Source organism: Macaca fascicularis, chromosome 3 (assembly GCF_037993035.2).
Source record: "Macaca fascicularis isolate 582-1 chromosome 3, T2T-MFA8v1.1".
NCBI lineage: Eukaryota > Metazoa > Chordata > Mammalia > Primates > Cercopithecidae > Macaca > Macaca fascicularis.
The window spans coordinates 91958483-91980633 of record NC_088377.1 but is presented as its reverse complement, the minus strand read 5'-3'; the positions used below and the strand labels follow the sequence as shown (position 1 = coordinate 91980633).

Genomic DNA, 22151 nt, shown 5'->3' with positions numbered 1-22151 from the left:
CCTGCTTCAACCTTTTTCATTAAAGGGCCAAATTCCCTACTCGGGTACACTTACAGGAACACATTCTGCATCCTTGTAAATATACAGAGAAGTCTGAGCCCCTCTTCCCTCCCTTGTCATTTATTCCAGTTCTTGCTGGGTGAGTGTGGTGTGGTGGGAAGAGAGTAAGTCTTATGGACCATCGCAATGGCTCTATATCCCTTCTCTGCTACTAGTGATGTTTGCGTGATCTTGGAGGCTACAGAGTTTCTCTGAATCTCCAGTTCCTCCTCTGAGAAAGGGGATGATAGTATCTAAGAGAGAAAAGCATGTAAAGTTCCAGGCCTGACATTGACTTGGCCCTCCGCCCATCCAAGACCTCCCTGGGCAGCCACGCAGGAAGCAGAACATGATGTGGCCATCTCAGGCCAGGCTGCAGTTGGGTCTTGGCCTTTCCTCCCTTTCCCGTCCACCTTTGGATAACATTTCTGTGCTCCTCAGCGGACTGAGGGTAAGGGAATGCAGCAGAAAGGTGATAGTTAGGGTGAATATCTTTGTGTTCCATCTCGCTGCTTTTCGGTTACTCAATAAGCACAGTTTTGGTTACGCTTTTTTTCTTGTTTAAAAAAAAAAAATCTTAGAACCCAGAAGTCAGAAAAACTTGATTGCATAAGAAAATTCTCTGTAGAGAATTCTCTGCAGATTGTATCTAAGTAAACACCGTTAGCATCAATTTAACTAACTTCATGTGACCCTGGGGAATGGAGCTTAAGGCTGCATGTGAAAAAAAATCACAAAACGAAAAATAAAATTTTTTATTTTCCCCCGAAATGTTTCCATTTAAAAGGTCGTGTTTGGTTTTGTTTTTCTCATCACTGTAGGAGATCAAGGCAATAGATTTTGTAGTCGGACAGACCTGGATTCAGATCCCAGCCTCGCTGCTTACTATCAAGTATCTTAATTTATCAAAGCCTCAAATCTGTACCTAGAAAATATCTATAAAGGGCATTTGTTCCTGCAACAGAGCCGCTGCCGCCATCTCTGTCTTTTTAAGATCGCCCAGGTCCCTCCACCGCCACCACGCCTCTGGGATGCGGCAGCGCGACCCTCTGGCCAGCCAGCCCCCTCCCGCCGCGCCCTCTGCCCACCTGCCCGCGCACCCCGCCCACCCCCCCGCCCCGGCAGCCGCCCCATCTCCGCCCCTTCGGGCCAGCGGAGCCTCATGGCTCATATGGCGTCCACGCCACAGGGGTGACCGTGGACTCGGCTGTGGGACACGTCATGGGCAGTGCCTTCAGCTGGGGGAGCTCGGAGCCTGCCCAGCCTGCTGCCCAACAGACCTCCACCTACGCTGCCCCTCAGCCCTTGCAGATGGGGCCCTGCGCCTACGACAGCAGGCAGTTCCTGGACTGTTCGACCACTCAGAGTGACCTGTCCCTGCGTGAGGGCTCCAGCGAGGCCCTAAAGCAGTGCAAGTACAACCATGGTCTGAGGTGCCTGCTCTGAAGAGTTGGTACAGACTCGGGGGCCAGCTCTGCACCCACCTCTACCCTTTGCTGACAGCTGGACCACAACACTAGATTGTACCAGATAGCTGGGATTGGAAGTGAAGAGGTTTCTCACCCCACCAATAACCCAAGACACAAATGTGGAAATAAAATAGTTTATTAAAAAAAGAAAATACCTATAAAAATGAGATGATAATAATAATGATAGTATTTTGTTAGGCTCAGATGTCATAAAGCATGCAGTATAAAGTGTCATGCACATAAAAAGTACTCAATAAACAATAGCTACTATTATTACAGTCATAAGAACATTTACTACATTATTTATTTTCACATAGAACTGAGCTCTTTCAGAGAACAGTTTGTACATTTAACTCTGTACACGTAAACTCACTGATTTTTCTGTTTTTCTGTGGCTAAACAAAGAAAATAAGGAAAGTCAGAGACACCTGCTGACCCACGGACTGCAAATCCAAATTCTGCCAATTTCAGAATACAAATATGGAGTTTTGATAATTACTCTAACTTTAACTTATAAGTAAGTAAAATATAAAGAGAATGGGACTACAGTAAAGTACAGCACATGATGCAATCTCTCTGAATCCATTAGTACTTTGCTAATTTGCTAGTTAAAAGTTGACTTAAAAGTGACAAGAAATTAAATTAGGGATCTACAGAAGAGACACATCAATTATAGCAACAGGGGTAAGGGAATAAATTCTACTTGATACGAACGTGACAGGCATTTCTCTATTCTCAATCATCTAATGAGAGTTGAGATTGTTTCCCTATTTTAAACTTAGTTATTGTTGTAAAGAACACTATGAGCACAACTGGATTAATCATACTATTGATTCATGAAGCACTATAAACATAAAGCACTATAATCATTTATCTAAATGTATGTCACTTTTATGTTTCTTATTTGAGTCTACTACATGTTGGTTATTTATTTAATGAGTCAACAAATACCTAAGACTCCTTCACTTAACTCAAGAACAAAAGCATTATAAATAATCTACATGCTCCTCTATATTAAGAAATCAACTAAAGAAGTACTAATGAATGATGATCTCTCAAGATTTGTCCAGTTTCCTGTTTTTTTACTCAAGGAACAGTCACACATCCTGTTCTGTTGGAGATGGGACCTTGGTGGCTTTGTGGAAAGTGAAATGAAACTAGATAAAACCTTCTTGCTCCCTAGCTTGTCTTACTTATTTGAGGTCAAACATAATCCACTTATTGGGCCATCTGCAGGATTTCCTCCTTTGCTCATCCAAGTTCATTTTCCACCTAACTCTGCCTTAAAAGTCTGACCGCCCTGGGCTGCGTGGATGGTCTTCCCTATCCTGCAGGTGTTGTTTGGGGGTCGAAAATGGAAACACCAGCAGGCAGCCGGGAAATAGGAGAGTGGGGTCAGCGTTCCCTCCCTGAAAAGGGGCCTTAAGTTGGCTGCATCCTCCCCCATTGGCCAATATACAGTGCCACTTGCCCAACAGCCAGAGCTGATGTCCAGGATTCAAGAGGTGTGGGTAGGAGTGGCCATTCTCTTCTATATCGGTTAGCTCACTGAAAAAAGTTGTTTCTTTTTTCCCAAGACTTTTGAGCTACAGGCTTGAAAATCCTAGTGCTCAAGGAAGACATACAAGCCGAATAAGCTTCCTTGAGCACTCAAATCACTAACATTTTCTTTAGCTCAGCATAGTAGTCAGTAGGAAACAGAAGAAAAGATAAGATTTTGTGTTTTAAAAGAAGCAAAAGTTATTAAAGAAGAGGAAAGAAAAAATGGTCAAGCAGAACCCCTTCCAGGCCTTTCTAACCAACAAATTTTACATATTGTCTCTAGGTGCTCAATAATATGCAAGGATATGTTTAATATTATAAAACATGAATTCTTCTTTTAAGTAAATTTTAAAGTAAAAGTAAAAAGTAATGTGTTTTCTATTAGACCATTTCAAAAGTACAGAAATGACACATACAAAAATACTCATGAGCGCAACGTCTGGAGATAAGCATTTCAAAGTCTGTGCCCTTTTTTCTCTACCCCAGGCTGCCTCTTGTGAACCCCTTCACAGGACTGAAAGCAAAAAGCACCCAAGACAAAACAGTCGACCTGGATTTCCAGGTGGGTACAGCAACTTCTAGAATTGTGGCTTCTATAAGATGACTCCTGGGCAGTAGACATTACTTTTTCCATAGTATTTGTATGTGTGGGGAGTTCGGCAACAGATGCTATGGTGTATGAAAATATTCCTTTCCAAGATTTCCTTAGATTTTATTCAGATTTTATGTTAACTAGATAATATAATGTTGATTCTATTATTCAGAGTCATTGTTTTTCACCCACCTCAGGTAGAAAAGCAAATGAGTTGAACCCAAATCATCAGAATATTCAGGGCATCCATCCATACAACCCCCTGACCCATTAGGTAAAATGAACCCCTCAATAATAATGAAAGTATCAATCTCAATTCAATAGATATTCATTGAGGCCCTACTATATGCAGTGCAGTATATTCTAATAAGATGCTGTCAGCGTTTCTGTGAATCCAAAATGTAAACCATTTAATTGGCAAATATTAACTTAGAGCTGGTTTGCCTCTGGCTAGTTTTCCTTTGGTGTGGCCAAAATGTTCCTGGTGAAGCTCACCTTAGCCAAAAGGAGAAGGGCAGGAGGAGTAAAGGACTATAAATTTCGACTTGTTTTTCCCCCATAATGGTCGTCTGCACTACACACAAGGTCACTGTCCTCTCCCGCTGTGTGTGAGTCAAAGGTCTTAGGGAACCATGACCAAAAGCTTAGAATTAAATTAATCTGGGATGACCTCTTTTTTTTTTTTTTTTTTTTTTTGAAACAGAGTCTTGCTCTGTCACCCAAGCTGGAGTGCAGTGGTGCAATCTCAGCTCACTGCAAGCTCCGCCTCCCCAGTTCACGCCATTCTCCTGCCTCGGCCTCCCAAGTAGCTGGGACTACAGGTGCCCACCACCATGCCTGGCTAATTTTTTTTTTTGTAGTTTTAGAGAGACTGGGTTTCACCATATTAGCCAGGATGGTCTCGATCTCATGACCTCGTGATCCGCCCACCTCGGCCTCCCAAAGTGCTGCGATTACAGGCGTGAGCCACCATGGGATGACCTCTTATAAGAGTTTCTTCATACGTAGCTATTCTCTCTATAAAATGTAATAGCCACACTATCATAGATGTAGGCTAAGCTCTAGATATATAAAGATGTGTGTATTGGCCAGGCATGGTGGCTCACGCCTGTAATCTCAGCACTTCGTGAGGCCGAGGCGGGCGGATCACAAGGTCAGGAGTTCGAGACCAGCCTGGCCAACATGGTGAAACCCCATCTCTACTAAAGATACAAAAAATTAGCCGGGCGTGGTAGCGCGTGCCTGTAATCCCAGCTACTTGAGAGGCTGAGGCAAGAGAATCGCTTGAACCTGGCAGGCAGAGGTTGCAGTGAGCCGAGATCACACCATTGCATTCCAGCTTGGGCAACAAGAGCGGAACTCCATCTCAAAAAAACAAAACAAAGCAAAACAAAAGATGTGTGCGTGTTTTCTTGTATACACAGTCATGTGCTGAATAATGATGTTTCAGTCAAAGATGGACAAATTATAATGAAACTGCTCTATACTCGTGTAGCATTTTTCTTTTATACTGTATTTTTACTATACCTTTTCTATGCTGTGTTTAAATACACAAATACTTATCAGTGTTACAATCGCGTATAGCATTCAGTACAGCAACATGCTGTGCAGGTTTGCAGCCTAGGAGCAATAAACTCTACCATATATCCTAGGTGTGTAGTAGGCTGTATCATGTAAGTGTGTGTTAAGGACACTCTACAATATCTGCACAACAAGGACATCGCCAAAGGATGCATTTCTTAGGATGTATTCCTGTCGTTAAGGGACACATGACTATATATGTGTGCTTGCTGTTTTTTTTTTGTTGTTGTTGTATCTAGTTTTTTTTCTTGTCAGATAACACTGGGCTGTCACAATATGCCAAGCACTGGGCCAAATCCTTTATATGCATCATGTCAGGAGTTCTCGCAGCCACCCATATGGTAACCACAGGACCTTTGCCTCACAGGTAAGGAAATGGGACTAGAGAAACCCAAGGTCTTGCCACACAGCTTATCTGTGGTAAGCAGAGGCCCATTTGGACCTATGTACTTCTGATATGACAGTCCCAGGTCTTGACCACTTTGTACATTATATGTATACTCAGATAATTATTGAGCTGTTGAAAAATCAAAGTATCAGAGAAATTTGAGAAGATGAGACTAAGAATCATTCATCTCTCAACTCTTTCCCAGTGGAAATCTACTTTTCTCTATTTTATATTTGTAAGATCACATTTCAAGAAAGAGTTGCATGGCAAAAACATAAATTAAACAACACCATCAACCATAATAAATTACAAAGCCTGAGTTGAACTAGAAGTAATGAAAATTCATGAGAGATTTACAGTCATGAGTTATATTCAAGCTGAGGACTGTCATTTTAGTGGTGAATGGCAGCCCAGTAGCAGAAAGTGGTTAAACAGAAGCAACCTCGGGCCTTTGCAGAGCATATGGGCCTTGTAATTTCTGCTGTGCATAATGCCTGGCTCAGAGTAGTCTATCAAAAACTCATGGTTGGATGACCAGGCACGGTGGCTCACGCCTGTAATCCCAGCACTTTGGAAGGCTGAGGCGGGCAGATCACGAGGTCAGGAGGAGATTGAGACCATCCTGGCCAACATGGTGAAACCCTGTCTCTATTAAAAATACAAAAAAATTAGCTGGGTGTGGTGGCATGCACCTGTAGTCCCAGCTACTCAGGAAGCTGAGGCAGGAGAATCCCTTGAACCCAGGAGGTGGAGGTTGCAGAAAATGAATTTTTCCTCAAACCCCAATCCAAAGTGGACTTTGATTTAGACTTGATTAGTGGAAGTGTTTACGAATTTTGTACCAAATCCAACATCACCACTCAAGGCATGCATGTGATAGACTTGTCATTGCAGTCTGCCCTGCTCACGGTTAGATCATGCTGCATTTGTTACATGTTAACCTCCAGAAAAATGAATACCATTTAAGGTCATATCCATTTTTTAATCAAGAGAGATAGGAAGATCAGAGAAAACTTATGTAATGCATATTGACTAGTACAAAAGAATCACACTAAAAATGTGTATATATTATGCCAGAAAAACAATGTAGTGAGTAGGAGAGGTTAAACCAGATAAACAAACATGGGTGACCAAGAAAAGCTGTTGGTGAGAGAGTAGAACCCTGAAAAAGATGAGGCTGGTCACTTGTATAGACTTCTGCAAAGCTTCTGCTTTGAGAAAATATAGAATTTGGCAACTCCACATAGAGTCACCACATGAATGTTTAGCTAGAAGACTGTTTACAAGCACACTGGTGGTAACTATGGCTTCCCAATTCATAATTATAAACAAAGACTTAATAAACATTTATTGAATGGGATGGCTCTAACTGTCTGCTACTGTGCACCTCCCACAAGGCACAATAGTAGGTAGCTATGTCCTGTTTCTCTACATTGTGAATGGTGAGGGTGGATGTAGACGTTTTGGGTATCCTATCCACCTCAAATTTGCCCGATGGAATGCTGGATTCCTTTTTGACAGTGCCGTCATAAAAAATGCACACCAGGAACTGTATGACTTCACCAGGTCTTTCTCGATACCAATATATAGATGTTTCAGAAATTGTTACTCCAGACACCACACATTCCAGGCGGGCTGTTTTTGACAGCATTTTAGTACTGGAAATTTGAGGTTGCTCTAGGTGACCTGCACCATATACACACACTGGGGGGAAAAAGTGGGAGGGAGTAAATAAACCAAGAATTTGGAATTTGTAAAAATATATAACAATAGAGAATATCAGTCCAAAGTGATTGGGGGAGCAAAACTACTTACGAGCCCCAAGGACTGCCAGTGTTGACGCGTGGAGCAGTGACAGCATGTCTGCAGGCACTGTGCTCTCTGCCAGGGCAGCCTGGAATCACCGCAAAGAAGCGTTAGACCCCTGTGGCTTGGCTGAGTCCACCAAGTCAAACTTCCCATGGGTGAGGGTGACATGGGGCCTCCTGCATCATTGTAAAGTGGTGTCCTCACCACCTGTTAGCACTTCCAGTCTGTGTGAAGATAGTCCTACGAGGTCTGAGGCCTGAAATCAGACCACATAGTTCAGACAACCACCTCAGACCACACGGCAGCCACCGCAGCAAGTTGTCAGGCTGGTGTCGTTGGTTGTCGGGGCTGTGACATGCAGCCTTGTCTTCTGAGAGCTTGTCTTCAACCAGCTGGAGAGATGTTGATCCGTCAAGCTGCTTAGCTCTGCTCCGCTACCCACACAGCCTGCAGCACGGGGCCCTTCTGGTCACCTTCATGGAGCTGGGCCCTCCATGCCAGTTTGTTTGCTTCTGTTGAAGATTCAGGTTCCTGTCCCCTCCCTCAGCTACCTGAATGATGTACGTCTCCTGAATCCCTGCTTCTCCTCGATGACAGTTTCCTACTGTCTGTTGTTCTTTCTCTAACCCAAGACATTTAATCTGTCCCAAGGTATTTTTACAAACTGCTGTCCCCCAATGCACCCCTTAAAAGCTGCTGTGCTCCAGATTTCCATTCTTAATTTACACACTGGGAGCTGCGGCTCACTGCCACTGCCCAGCATCGCAAGAGAGTATCAAAACCTTATATCACTGTCCTGGGGAAAGAGCAAAGGTCAAATTATGTTTTCTACCAAATGCATGTCACTTTTGCACCATCATAAAGTAAAAAAAAATCTTAAGTTGGACCTTAGTTAAATCAAAAACTGTCTGTACCCATATCCAGCTAACTCTGGGACATTTTCAAGTACGTCTGACACGGGATCTCAAACCAAGTCTGCTCATAGCTAGAGTGAACTCATTCCCTTCTCCCAACCCTTATCTTCTTCCGAGTTTCCTGTATGACATGACTACCCCTAGGACATAATGTGACCTTGCCCCAGCTCACCAGCAGCAATGCACCCACATTGCCCAGGCCGGGAACCTGAGTATCAGCCTCAATTCTCCCCTCTAACTAATTCACCACACTCCAATTCCTGAGGATTCTACGTCCTAAACATTTCCTGGCTCACCACTGCCTCCACCTCACGCACTTCCGTGCGTCCCATCTTGGCCACTCCCACCCACCTTCCCCATGGCCACTAGACTGACCTGGTCATTTTCCTGCTCTAAATTCCTCCCTCGCTCTACCTTGCCTCTGAAGATGAAGCCCAGAGTTCTTAGGATAAGAGGCTCTCTGTGATGTGGCCAGTGCCTCCCTGTCCTTCCATCTTCATTCAGTCACTCTCTGCCTAGAATTCCACGACCCACTTCTGTGGATTGACTTGCAGTTTTTTGTGTTTGGACTGCTTTCTAATCCACTTTCCCTGGCTAATTCCTATTTATCCTTTTGGGCTCAGCCCCAGGCAGTCTTCCCCAGGAAGCTTCCCTTACCCAGTAAGTCCCGGATGGAGATGCTTCAAATTGCTTTCTCTTAGCGCCGCCTAGTGTCTTCCTCTCTCCTAGCACCTCCTGCCCAAGCCTTGGCCTGTTTACCCATTTCTCTCTCATTCTGAACTCCAGTTAGAGTTCCCAAGGGAGTAAGATCATGTGCTGTTTATCTCTCTATTCGCAGGTGTTTGTTGAATAGATGAAAGGGTAGAATGAGGGAATGGACGGCCATTGTAGTATTTTTTGTCATTCTGATGTTAATGAAACATTACCATTTAAAATACAGTTTTTAAAGAGTTACCAAGCAATGGACACTTAGTGAATGCCTTTCATGTGTCAAGCACTTTGTAGCCATTATGATATTTAATCCCACAAATTTAGTCTAATCTTCACAAGGCCCTACTCAAAGCAGGTCAGGTAATAGGTCAAGGTTTAACAGCTTGTTGGTGACAGATTTAAGATTAATTCTGTCGGGCTGCAAAGCCTGAGCTCTTTGAATAGTTCTCTCTGCCTCTCTTTTCTCATCTATCGAATGAGAATAAAATCACAGCCTACCTTACCGGATGTTGCAAAGAATAAACGTTAGCCCAGGTAGAGTGTTTAGGGCAGTGCCTGACACGGAGCAAGCCCTTGGAAACTGATGGTGATTCCTGTTATACTCTCCCATTCTGTCTTCTGTGACCTTGCCCCAGCTCACCCGCAGCAATGCACCAGTCACGCTCTTGTCTTGATCAGACAGACTAGCTGGGAGGCTCCCCAAAGCAAGTGACGATGCGAGGGAAAAAACTTGGGACCATTTCTAAGAAATAAAAGTTGAAAAGTCTGGTGATGATGCCTCTGAAGGTGAGATCACTTAAGAAAGATATAATCTTGGTCTCTAAGCTAGTCTATCACCCTGGAGGTTGAGGCTGAAACCAAGTGGTATAATTCAGAGGGAGATCAATTTTGGACATTGTTGTTTTCTCTGTTTTGGAGATGAGGAAACTGATGGCTAGGAAATTTAAGACCTTGCTCAAGGTCACAGCGTTCATGAAGAGTAGAAGAGTAGAGCAGGTGTTGGTGAGGAGTGAAGGTGGAGGTTTCTGGTGGTGAAGGTTCACTGTAGCGGCAGAGTCTCCTCTTGAGGAAATGAAAGATGTTGTTCTGTAAGGAGGTGACTGGGGAGCTTGCTCCTCCATTTGGCCACTCCCTGATAATCACTATTTCACCAAATTTGCTATTGTTTGGAGTCAAGCACTGAGAGAGGGGGCAGGTAGCAGAGGGGGCATCTCTCTGTGCCCATTCAGTTTTATCAGCACAATTAGAAAAATGAAATGAAGGAGCAACCCCAAAACAGAATGAAAGTTTACTGCTGTACAGCCTCTGTCCTTCTCACACAAGTTGGAAGGCCTTAGCCGTGACCTGAGCCTTCACTGAGGTTGGAGACACTGGGCTGTTTCAGAACCAAGGCGTGGCTTTTTTTCTTTTGCTTTTTTTTTTTTTTTTTTTTTTTTTTGAGACAGAGTTTCACTCTTGTTGCCCAGGCTGCAGTGCAAATGGCACGATCTCGGCTCACCCCAACCTCTACCTCCCGAGTTCAAGCGATTCTCCTGCCTCAGCCTTCCAAGTAGCTGGGACTACAGGCGTGAGTCTCCACGTCTGGCTAATGTTGTATTTTTAGTAGAGACGGAGTTTCTCCATATTGGTCAGGCTGCTGCCAAACTCCCGACCTCAGGTGATCTTCCTGCCTCGGCCTCCCAAAACGCTGGGATTACAGGAGCCACAGTGCCCAGCCTGCAAGGCGTGTCTTAATTATCAATCTCTAGCACAAAAACAGAAGTTGAGAGAGGTGGACAATGAGTGAAGGAATGCGATGGACTGAGTTCCTTCAAAATTGTTTGGACTTTACATTCATTCATCTTTTTTACTAATGTCATCAAGTCACACATAAACTTTCAATCTTCCATTGAAAATGTGTTTGTTTTTGGTTTTTATTTGTATAACTTTAAGGGGTACAAGTGCAATTTTGTTACACACATATAATGCATAGTGGTAAAGTCTTGGCTTTTAGTATACCCCACAGCTGGATAATACGCATTGTGATGTGAAATTACTTAATTTCCATCTGTACTCCTTCTGCCCCCCACCACCTTTACAAGCCTCCAATGTCTCATTCCATACCCTATGTCCATGTGTACACATTATTTAGCTACCACTTACAAGTGAGAATATCCAGTATTTGTCTTTCTATTGCTGAGTTGTTTCACTTTTGATAGTGGCCTCCAGTTTCCTCCATGTTTCTGCAAAAAACAGGATTTCATTCTTTTGTATGGATGAGTAGTATTCCATTATGTGTATATACCACATTTATTATGGATGAATAGTACTCCACTGTGTATATATACCACATTTTCTTTATCTAGTCATCCACTGATGGACATTTAGGTTGATTCCATATTCTTGCTATTATGAACAGTGCCATAATAAATGTATGAATGTGGTCTAATATAATAATTTCTTTTCCTTTGGATGGATATCCAGTCATGGGATTGCTGGATTGAATGGTAGTTCTGTTTTTAGTTCTTTGAGAAATGTCCATACTGCTTTCCAGAGAAGTTGTACTAATTTACATTCTCATCAACAGTATATTAAGCGTTCCTTTGAAAAGGCATTTAAATTCAGCTTAGACTTCAAAGAATTTCTTTTTCTTCTGCACATAGAGTGGCAGAGGGGTTTCCTGTTTAGTGCTGGAGGATCAGTAACACAGGTTTTCTTTCATTTATTTTCTGTTAAAGAAGACTGCTTTATACGAAGGTAGTTGGCAGAGTGATCTTATGTGTATGGCTTTGCTTTAATATAAAAATCACAGTCACATAACCTAGCAGACATTTGGCTAAACCCCCTCATTTGTCAGATGGGAGAACAAAAGTCTAGAGAAGCTTGGGATACACACATGCTCCACAGTGGGGTCCTGTTCAAGGAGAAGTGGAAGGCAAAGTCCCAGTGTCTCATCCAGGGAGTATTGCTCACCCTGCCATGGCAACCGTCTATGCACATGAGTTCCTGTGCAGCCTGCCCACCGATGAACGTACTGAGGAGTGCGCAATCTTGTTTCCTATGCTTCTAATTGCTGACTCTATTGCAAAATGGTAACAGTCCCAGGGCCCAGAGCCTGGAAGCTGGAAACACGGGTAGGCTTCCAGTCTCAGCTTTTCAACCATTTTGGGGTAAATCTCAGCCAGCCCTCCACCCTTGAAATCTCTTCCAAAATATTTGATTTGTGCATTCTTCAGGGGAGATGGTCAGACTCTTAAATGATCAGTCTCTAACAGTACTGTCCAATAGAAATAAATGTGAGTCACCAAGGTGAGTCACACACTTAAATTTTTCTAGTTGCTGCATTAAACAAAGTAAAGAGAAACAGGTAACATTTGTTTTAATGCTATTGGTTTTAGTCCAAGATACCTAAATATAATCATTTCAACGTTTGATCATTATAAAATTTATTTCATTTTTTAACACTAGATCTTCAAAATGTGATTTTGGACATACAGCCCATCTCAGCTTGGACTATTGTACTTGGTATGTTTCCCATGCTCAATAGCCACATGTGGCTAGTGGCACCCAGATTCAGGTGCACAGATCATCCTGCAAAGGCTTCAGAGACAATGAACGGGAACATCTTTAAACAGGCCCCTTTCAATGAGATAGATCACTGAATCTGCATAGGCTGAGAGCCTCGTCCGTAGTGGGACTGCGGAAGGGACCTCCAGGATAGATGGGGAGGTGAGGGACAGGGGACAGGACTTTTTTGCTTCTATGCCCCAGAGAAAGCCAAGGGACCAAGAGTTAGTGAAAATGCCCAAGGCCTTGTTGGATTTGGAGGAAGAGTCCTTTTTGTGCAGGCCTGGGGTGGCGTGCAGGGCTGCTCAGGTCCCAGGCAGTGCAGTAGTTCATGCCCTCGATGCCTGTCTCCAGCTTCAGCGCTGCCAGGGTACAGCTGCTGCCATCCTTGGCTGTGATTTTATCTACTTTCAAGATGGAATCCCACTGCACATCCAACGTGGACATGGCCAGCTGGTGGAGCCCCTCAGGGACCTGGCCCTTCTGCTGCCGGTACCAGTGGATGTAGCTGATCCTGATGCAGACCAAGCACTGCAGGATGACCGAGTTTCCCTAGCGCCCCAGGACATGGGCCAGCTGCTTCGGCCTGATGAGCCACCAGCCAGCTGTCAGGGAGATAGCAGTGAGGTAGGGATGACCCAAAGCCTCGCCACCTCTCCACATGTCCTTAGGTAAGAGACTGACCTGGAAACAGGATGGACCAAAGGAAGGCAAGGCGGCCCAGCACGTCTCTGATCCTGACCAGGGGAGAGGAGCCCAGAGTGACCTGTTTCAAACTGTGGACCTGAGCCACACTTTTCTGAGTTATGGTAACAGCCAGCTTAGGGCCTGAACTGCTGTTTCCCTTGTGGTGCAAGGAGGTAACCAATGAGAGAAATGGGGGAGGAAGAAAGAAGTCCCAGAGGAGAGACAGAAATCTGACCACAAGATGAAGGGTGAGATGACCAATAGCTAGAGTTCTAAAAAAGGCTTAAAGAGTGTTGATGGTATAATTAGCGAAACTCTTGGACTGCACTAATTGGTTTATGGTCATTGCTTTATTAAATCCTTAAATAACTCTATAGGATAAATGTTATCTCCAATTTAGAAATGAAGGAGTAAGGCTGTTTTTTAAAGTAGCTTTTCCAAGGCTGTAACACCTAAGGAGAATCAGAGTTGGGACAGAAGCCAGGCCTGACTGGTGACAAACCTCCTGCTTCATGTAACCATCCTATACTCAGAGAACAATGCGTGTGCTGCTTGCTCCAGAGGAAGGGACAAACAAAAAACAGCAATCCCTGACAAAAACCCATGCCCACGTCTGAGCCAGCTTCAGAGCATGGCACCCAGAGGTCCTAGTAGAAGGAGTTTTTCAGTGCCCTAAAATAACATGATAGCTGTGTAGTCTTGGGCAAGTTATTTCACCTGTTTTCCCTCATCTGTAAAGAGGGGTGTCATGGGGCCACGTGGAGAGTAAACAGGAGAATGTGAGCAGAGCACACAGCACAGTCCCAGCTGCATAGACCATGCTCAGGAAATGTGGGGTGTTGTTATTGCACCTGGAAACTGGATGGGTTCCAGTAAATGATCTCTGGGGTTTGCACAAAGTAAAAATTATAGGGACTAATGCAGTTTTCAAGAACCAGGTGTGGGTGTGTGTGCGTGCGTGTGTGTGTGTGTGTGTGTGTCCAAAAGAAGAAGGCTAAGTCAAACCAGCAGACAGAGAGGGCCTGGAGGCAGGACTAGCTCATTCTCTGCCAGTGGCATGTCCTTGGAAATGGTGAAGACAGGGCGTTGGGAAGGACACATCTGCCAGAGGCTTGGAGAAATAGACCCAGCCTTGACTTCCTAGTGAAATGAAGGTCAATTTTCAGCTTTGCTAATGATACCCAGGACCTCCTGAGTAGTCAAAGAGATGGCCATGAGGGGAAGGCTGTGGGCATGGCAAGAAAAGGGGTCTGACTTGGGAAGGGAAGTTGTGAGTCCCTGGGCTCCCACGACCAAACCCAGTTCCTGAGTTTCCCTCCTGCGGCAAAAACTGAAAGTCATGATTCCAGTTTTCAGCATTCTCACATGCAGGGCTTAGGGTTGTGCAGAGTTGGTGAGAAGGTGGTGAAATACAAAGCAAGCAGAACATTTTGACAGAGGGATATTCTGGGGCTATCATTTATACCCTCTGTAGACCTCTAGCCCAGTGGTGGGCTAGACTAATGGAAAAGAAAGTGACAACTATGGTCAGAACATGTCAACACAGGGAAACGACAGGTAGAAAGTGCAAAATACAGACAGTGAGCTATGAAAATGGGCAAATTGTTTGTCTTTAATATTTCTCTATTTTTTAGATATTTTTAGCAGTAAGAAAAATATTATTTTGGAGGAGAAAAAATTTATAACCACTACCTTTGTTTTCCATATTCAAAGTGGCTATTTATTGTACCTTGTGCTTATAGGGTGCAATATGCACATGAAAACAGTGATATGTTTCACTTTAGTCTCGTCATAACAAATCAAACCATGTTAGAGTCACATCTGAGGTAATATACCAAGTCAACATGGCATTGCATAATGAAGTGCAGTGTAAAGCCTCATCCTGAAGGCTTATCTTGAAGGTAAATTTAATAGGAAAAAAAAAAAAACTTCAGTAATGCTTACAGGATACTTACGGCATCACTGATTTATGCACAAGCTTGGTTATTACTATTCTATAATAAATTTGGTTGATTTTTGGACAACCTCATTAGTGAGAATAATTTTTGTAAAGTTTCCATTTTCTAATTTTTTTGCTTGTTTATTTCAATAGTTTGGGGGCAATAGGTAGCTTTTGGTTACATGGATAAGTTATTTTGTGTTGTCAGTGTTCAAAACTATGTTTCTCTTCATTGCTGTTTTAACCGTTTTAATTCAATTGCGATCATTAAAGACTCAAAAGTTGTTAGCAACAGCCAACCATATATTTTGTTTGTTTGTTTGTTTCTTTGAGACAGGGTCTCATTCTTTAGCTCAGGCTGGAGTACAGTGGTGTGATCTCCGCTCATTGTAACTTCCACCTCCTGGGTTCAAGCGATTCTCCTGCCTCAGCCTCCCGACTAGCTGGGATTACAGGTGCGTGCCACCACACCTTGCTAACTTTTGTATTTTTGGTAGAGATGGGGTTTCGCCATGTTGGCCAGACTGGTCTTGAACTCCTGACCTCAGGTGATCTGCCCACCTTGGCCTCCCAAAGTGCTGGGATTACAGGTGTGAACCACTGCACCCAGCCCAACCATAGATTCTAATAGCATCTGCAGTAAACCTGCAGCCACACATTCTGTCTGGTGGCATTTGCTTTCCTTTCCTCTACTTGTCTTCCCAATTAGGTGGGCCTGTGCTCTTCTCCATGTAGCACTTGCAGGTTCTATTTGTCTAAATTAGACACATGTTTAAAATAATAACGGGAAAAATCTTGGGCAAAACGCAGTCAAGATGTAGGAGGGCTTGCCCTCTCAAGCCCTTGGGTGGCTTTTTAAGGATGCTGACCAAGATCCCAGATCTCCAGGGAAAGAGAAATGCGATGCTGAGCGAGGGAGAGGTGTGTCCCCTCATCCCATGTCATCCAGTCACTGCCCAGGTGGAAGCAGACCTCAGCCAGCCTGGGGTATGGCTGCAGTGGTGGGGAAGAGCAAATCCAGGCTGAGGCGGCCCCTGCATGAAGATCCAGCGACTGAGGGCTGGACCTTTAAAGTCACGCATCCTCTGCATCTTCCACGTGATTTATCTGACCCAGGACAGCGCTCTTCTGGCCATCCTAGAATCTGAGAACTCATGTAATCGGACTTTGTCACTTTGTCATGTAGGATAAATTGGGTGTTCACAGGATGACAGTTATTAGTGAAATTGACAAGACTGGGACACCAGAAAGAGGAATGCCACTGAAGGGTTTTGATAAGAAGACTGTGGATTAAATTGAATTTTGTTTCCAATTTACAACTTCATAGCACTGTTTGTTGAATAAAACTTTTTGTTAAATCTATTTTGTGGGAATTAGTAATCCTCTATTTCAGCTTTATCGAGGTATAATTGATAAATAAAATTACATATTCCAGGTATACAACATAATGTTTTGGCAAATGTATACATTGTGAAATGGTTACCACAATCAAGCTAATTAATACAGTCATCATCTCACATCATTACCTTTGGGTTTGTATGGTGAGAACACTTAAGACTGACTCTCAGTAAGCTTCAAGTGTACAATATAGTATTACTAAGTATAGTCACCATGCTGTATTCCAGATGTCCAGAACTTATTCATCATAGAACTGCAGGTTTATATCCTTTGACCAACATCTGCACCTCCCTACCCCTATTTATTTTTGCTATGTTTTGTAATATACATGATGCATTTCTATTCTGGTTCATGGTTCATAGTTATAAATAAGTGTACCTATATATTAGGGGTTTATTCTTCAATAAAATTATGCCTTAATTTGATTATGAAAAACTCTTAATTTTTTTTTAAAAGCTATAGTAATTAACATATTGTGCTCTTGGCACAAGAATACACAACATAGGGACTCAGCCCCATATGTAAAGTTGAAGTTGTGCACACACAGCCACCCCACCTCTGGCTGTGTCTTTAGAGAAACTGGCAAAAGTACAAGCCAACATGCACAGTGGAGAAGAAGAGAGAGCAGAAGGGGCTGAGTGAGCATATGGAAACTTCACCATCACAAAGGTGGCCTTGAACTGAGAGTTAAAGATGGGTTAGGTCAGTAATTTGGGGAGAAACTGGCTCTCCACTTTAAGATTCCTAACTCCCACCCCACGCACAAAAGGTAGATCAAACAAATACATGTGCAGAAGAAAACCTTCAAGGTATTGAGAGAATAAAAACGAGAATATGTTTATGCTTCAAAGTAAGGGACAGGCTTTCTTAAAAAGGTGTGATCCCCGAGGAAGGAGAGCAAGTTAAAGCAGATTCATTTAGCACACAACCTTTTCTTGCCTGAGGTCACAGGAAGCCAGAAGGAACTGCGGTTGTGGGATTATCGTGCAAAAGTGTGAGAATCTGTCAAAGCAGCAGTTTGAGGGGTTGGGAGAGATTAGAGTGAGGCGGATTTGGTGAGCTGCGAGGGAGCCCGTGAGCAGCTTTCCAGAATACCTTCATGTGTCAGGCTCAGGACAGTCCCTTGATTTCTTGCCACCAGCGCAGCAGTTTTCAAAAGTCAGTTTGAATAAGAATCAGCTCTGGAGGTTATTTTAAAATGCACCTTTTCACCCTTCATTCCAAGATTCTGTCTTATTGTGTTGGGTGCTTCCCAGAACCTGTACTTTATTATTATTATTATTAAAAGCCTCACGTGCTTCTGATTCAGGTGGTCCATGGAGTTCACTTTGAGAAACACTCTTCTAGGAGCCAGGCTGATTCAAGGTTTAGGGTTCTGGAAGAAAGAGGATCCAATAGACGAGAAACCAGATACACATGAACCCAGTACTGCTCCCCTTCAGTATTCTGGACTCTGGATTTCTCAAGCTTCTCTGTCATTATTCAGAAACCTCTTCCTCATGACCACATTTGTTTCATCTCATTCCTGCATACTAGGGCCTTTGACACATCAGCTGTGATATTTTCTAAACAGAAATTAATTATTCACAGTAAGTGTTGCTTACCTGCTTTCTTCTCCTGCTGTTTCCTAATTACTTTCTTATTCTTTACACTAGCCATGTGCTTCCAATTCACCAATTAGAATGAAGGACTGCATTTTGAGACAGGAAGAGTCATTTTCTAAGACCTGCCTCAAAGTCAAGACATTTTCAAGAGAAAAAGATTTAAGACAGGTTGCAATAGCCAGAGTGTGAGCTCCAGTCAGTGAAAGAGAATAAGCCATACGGGTTCCAAATGGAATAAAGGAATGTAGCCTGCCTGGACTATCCAGGAGTGGAGGGCAGCCTCCTTGTTTTATGTCCATTCATCACATCCACTCTGATATTCTCAGACACAGGGTAGACACCACAGTCAGTCCATCCACCTATGGGATTGCACTTTTAGATAGACTTGGGCCTTTAAAACTAACATTAGAGTGGGAGCTTCTATGAGTCCTCACTCTAATGGGGGACCACGTTGACAATATGGGTTTCTTGGTATCAAAGTTAGCTCAGATGCTGTCTCCAACAGCCTTGAAAGACCTGGTTATTCTCCTTCCCTAGATGTATAAATTTCTCAGGTAATTGGTCTTCCATCTTTTGCGGGAAAAGGCTCAGAGAATCACTACCATATATACTTGCTAGAACATTACAAGGTTCTCCCTCAAGACAATCTGCCTTCCCCTTCATTCAAAGGACTCTGAGTTGGAGAATGGGAGGAGCTGACATCATTCTTTCATTCATCTTCTCTTAATATGTTCCAATTACATATATAGATGAGATATGTATATACATGTATATATGGAAAATATATGTGGAATACCATTGTGGTAGCCCAATTTCCTTACCCTTAGGAACACTGTGGTTTATTAGTTGTCACCCCAGATTTCTGTTGAACAGAGCTCCTTGGCTGCTTTTCTGGCTTTACGTCTTCTCACACTAATTCTGCCCATTTGGACTCTTATTTTGAAATCACATCATTTCCATTGACTCTAGGGAGCTAATTCCTTAACAGCATCTCCTATAGTCATCCCCACAGGGCACAGCGTCCACCGAGACTCTCAAGAATGCTGATGCCTCCTATTTCAGAACATGCCTTGTCTTCCTAATTCAGAGGGTTCTCTGGGTTCTCGCAGGGAATACAGTTATCCAGTGAGTTCTCAGGTTTAGTGGGAAAGTCCACTCTAGCATGCCTACCTCTCGAAGTCTTTTCATGCCTTCCTCCATAACTCCGTCCAGGCAACTCTGACATCTCCGTATCATGTCACGTGACCAAGGTTTCCTGCATGTTTCCATGGAGCCATCCCAGGAGTGTCTAAGGACCAACACCAGGAGCCCTGTCAGGGTAATAGATTATGAAAATACCTCTGTAGGATTAAACTCTGCTTCTTCAGGCTTACATTCCACAATCCACCAGCGAGCACCCTCCAAATCTAGTTCTAGTCATGTTCTCCATGTCGGCCAGGATGTGTGAACTCCTTGAGTGGATAATCCTTCCATCGCTCAGCAGGGCTGTAGTCTTCCCCAATGGCCCATGCTGAGACCTGATCCAAATTATCAGTCTAATATCCAGAGGGGAGATGGAGTGAATTCTGCTGCAAGGCAAGCGTCAGATCCTTCAGATGCTCACATTACAGCAGGGATGCTTGCGATGGTTCAAAACCTGTGATATGATTTGTAGGTTGGCATATCTATGACAATCACTTTTTTACCCATTCTCATGCAAACCAATAATACTATGATTTGATATGTCAACAAAAATATCAGTTTGTTCAAAAGATAGCAGATCTGATACATGTTAGGTGTCTTATTGAAGTGCAAAGTTGTTATTCCAACATTTATCCTGAGCAGTGAATAAGCACTATTTCAGACATGATCTATAGACAATAATTGGATAAATGCTTGAGAGCAGCTGGTCTTCCTATAGAGTTTCCTAAATGTATCCCTCTACAGATCAGTCCATGAGGAACTTGTCTGTCTTAGGAAGCAGAAGGAATGGGTCTCCATCAGCCCCTAGAAGAGCTGAAAGAACTTCGCTGTAAGCCAGGCTGCATGGCTGACACAGCTGGGAGATTGTAGTTTAGACTTTAGGTAACTCATGAGGGTGGGGTAGAGAACAGGGTGCAGCTGGTGCCAGCACCATGTTGGCTAAACTGGTCACAATCTCCTGGCCTCAAGTGATCCTAACAACCGGACTACCCAAATGCCGGGATTACAGGATGAGCCACTGGGCCTGGCCAGTATTATTATTACTAACACAGTAATTATTGTATAAAAATTCCTGATAGATCAATGATGCCATCATTAAATAATCAATGCATAAAAACATTCAAATACATGATATAGATTTCTTTATGCACACTTATGAAGTATGTGCACCTTTAGAAGTCAGACACAAAATCCAGACACGCGAAAATAAAAGATTGATTAAAATGTATAAAAACCCAAATCGAATATCAGAACGAAAACATAAATATGGCATTGAAATAGAAACAATACATACTCCGCTATGAAAAACAGAATGAAAAGGCTCAAATGAACTGATAAAAATATTGTTACCTATAGGGTGAGGGAGAAAAGAGGAACGAGGAATCTACAACGGAAGTTAAAATCTTCAAATGAATCTTCTTTTATAATTTTAACTTCAGCTCCATGTAAATGTTTTATATATACAAAACAAAGACGAAACAAAACAAAGTAATACAACAAACTTCCAAAATATAAAAATGAAAACTGAACAATTAAAGTAGCTGTATCAATGTTGGCATGAACAAATAGAGAAAAATTATTTCAAATGATTTTGTGGAAAAAGTAGTTTGATTATGTACCCAAAAAGGAAAGAAGGAGAGATAAAAGCAAAGAAGAAAGGAAGGAAAAAAAGGAAGGAGAATGGATGGAAGGAAAAAGGGAGGAAGGGAGGGAAGGAAGGAATGAAGGAGGGAGGGAGGGATGGAGGGATGGAAGGAGGAAGGGAGAGTGAGAAAAATAATAAAAGCAACCAAAGAAGAAAGAAAGAAGAGAGAGAGAATAAAAGGGAAGGCAGAGGGAGAGAATGTTCAACTGTATATCTAGGCCTGGTGTTTTAGTGGTAATTATGGCATTACTTATATTGTTATAGACATAAGGAATAAGCACCACTCTCAGCTGTGATCTCTGGATCATGGGATACACGATTCAGTATAAATACCCTTCCCATTTGCTGTCCAAAATATCTTGCTTCACAGCTGGACCCTAGGTGTACCTGTCTGTCCTAGGCAGCAGAGTGAGTGGGCCTCCCCCACGTCCTAGGAGAACTAAAGAACCTTGCTCTCAGCCAGGCTGCTTCGCTGAGGCTTAGCTGAGATGGCAGCTTGGTCTTCAGGGAAGTCCTGGGGGAGGGTGGGGAACAGGAGGCAGCTGCTGCCAGGGGAGTGTAATCCTGTAGGGGAGATCAGGAGTTAAGCTGTGTTTCTCTTGTTCAGCATACAGTAAATTTGGTGGCAGGAAATGAGAGGGGGTGGTTCTGTCTTGTGTACTAGAAGCAGCCACACGGCAGATTTTCAGTGTGGTGTTCAGCAGGTCTGAATCACTGTGCCTGTCCCAGTTGGCACAGTAATAGACCCCAGAATCATTTTCAATTAGATTTCGCAGTCTCAATCTCAAGTTGTTCCTTGTGCTTCCATAACTATCATACTTTCCTGGACTGATTCCTGATTCCAACACAACCCTGGAGTTGGAGGTGTCATAGTACAGAAGACGCTGTGGGGCCTTCCCCACCTGGTGTAGGTACCAGTGGATGTAGAAGCTACTGACTTCAGGAAGATCACAGGTGATTTCAGCAGATGACCCAGTTGGCCTGGTGACTGACTTTGTTCTCCCTTCCAAATTGGAAGATTTCTGACTGGCTGTAATGGAGGCAACACAAAATATAATAAGGCATTCCTTAGTATGGCACCCCTTGCAAAAGAAGAAAACAAAAC

The 22151-nt window shown here is 43.2% G+C and overlaps 1 gene segment (V, D, J or C); it reads right to left on the bottom strand.

The window, feature by feature from the left end:
• The window catches only part of LOC107129205 (T cell receptor gamma constant 1-like), a 76118-nt gene that overhangs the window by 49613 nt on the left and 4354 nt on the right, over positions 1-22151 (bottom strand).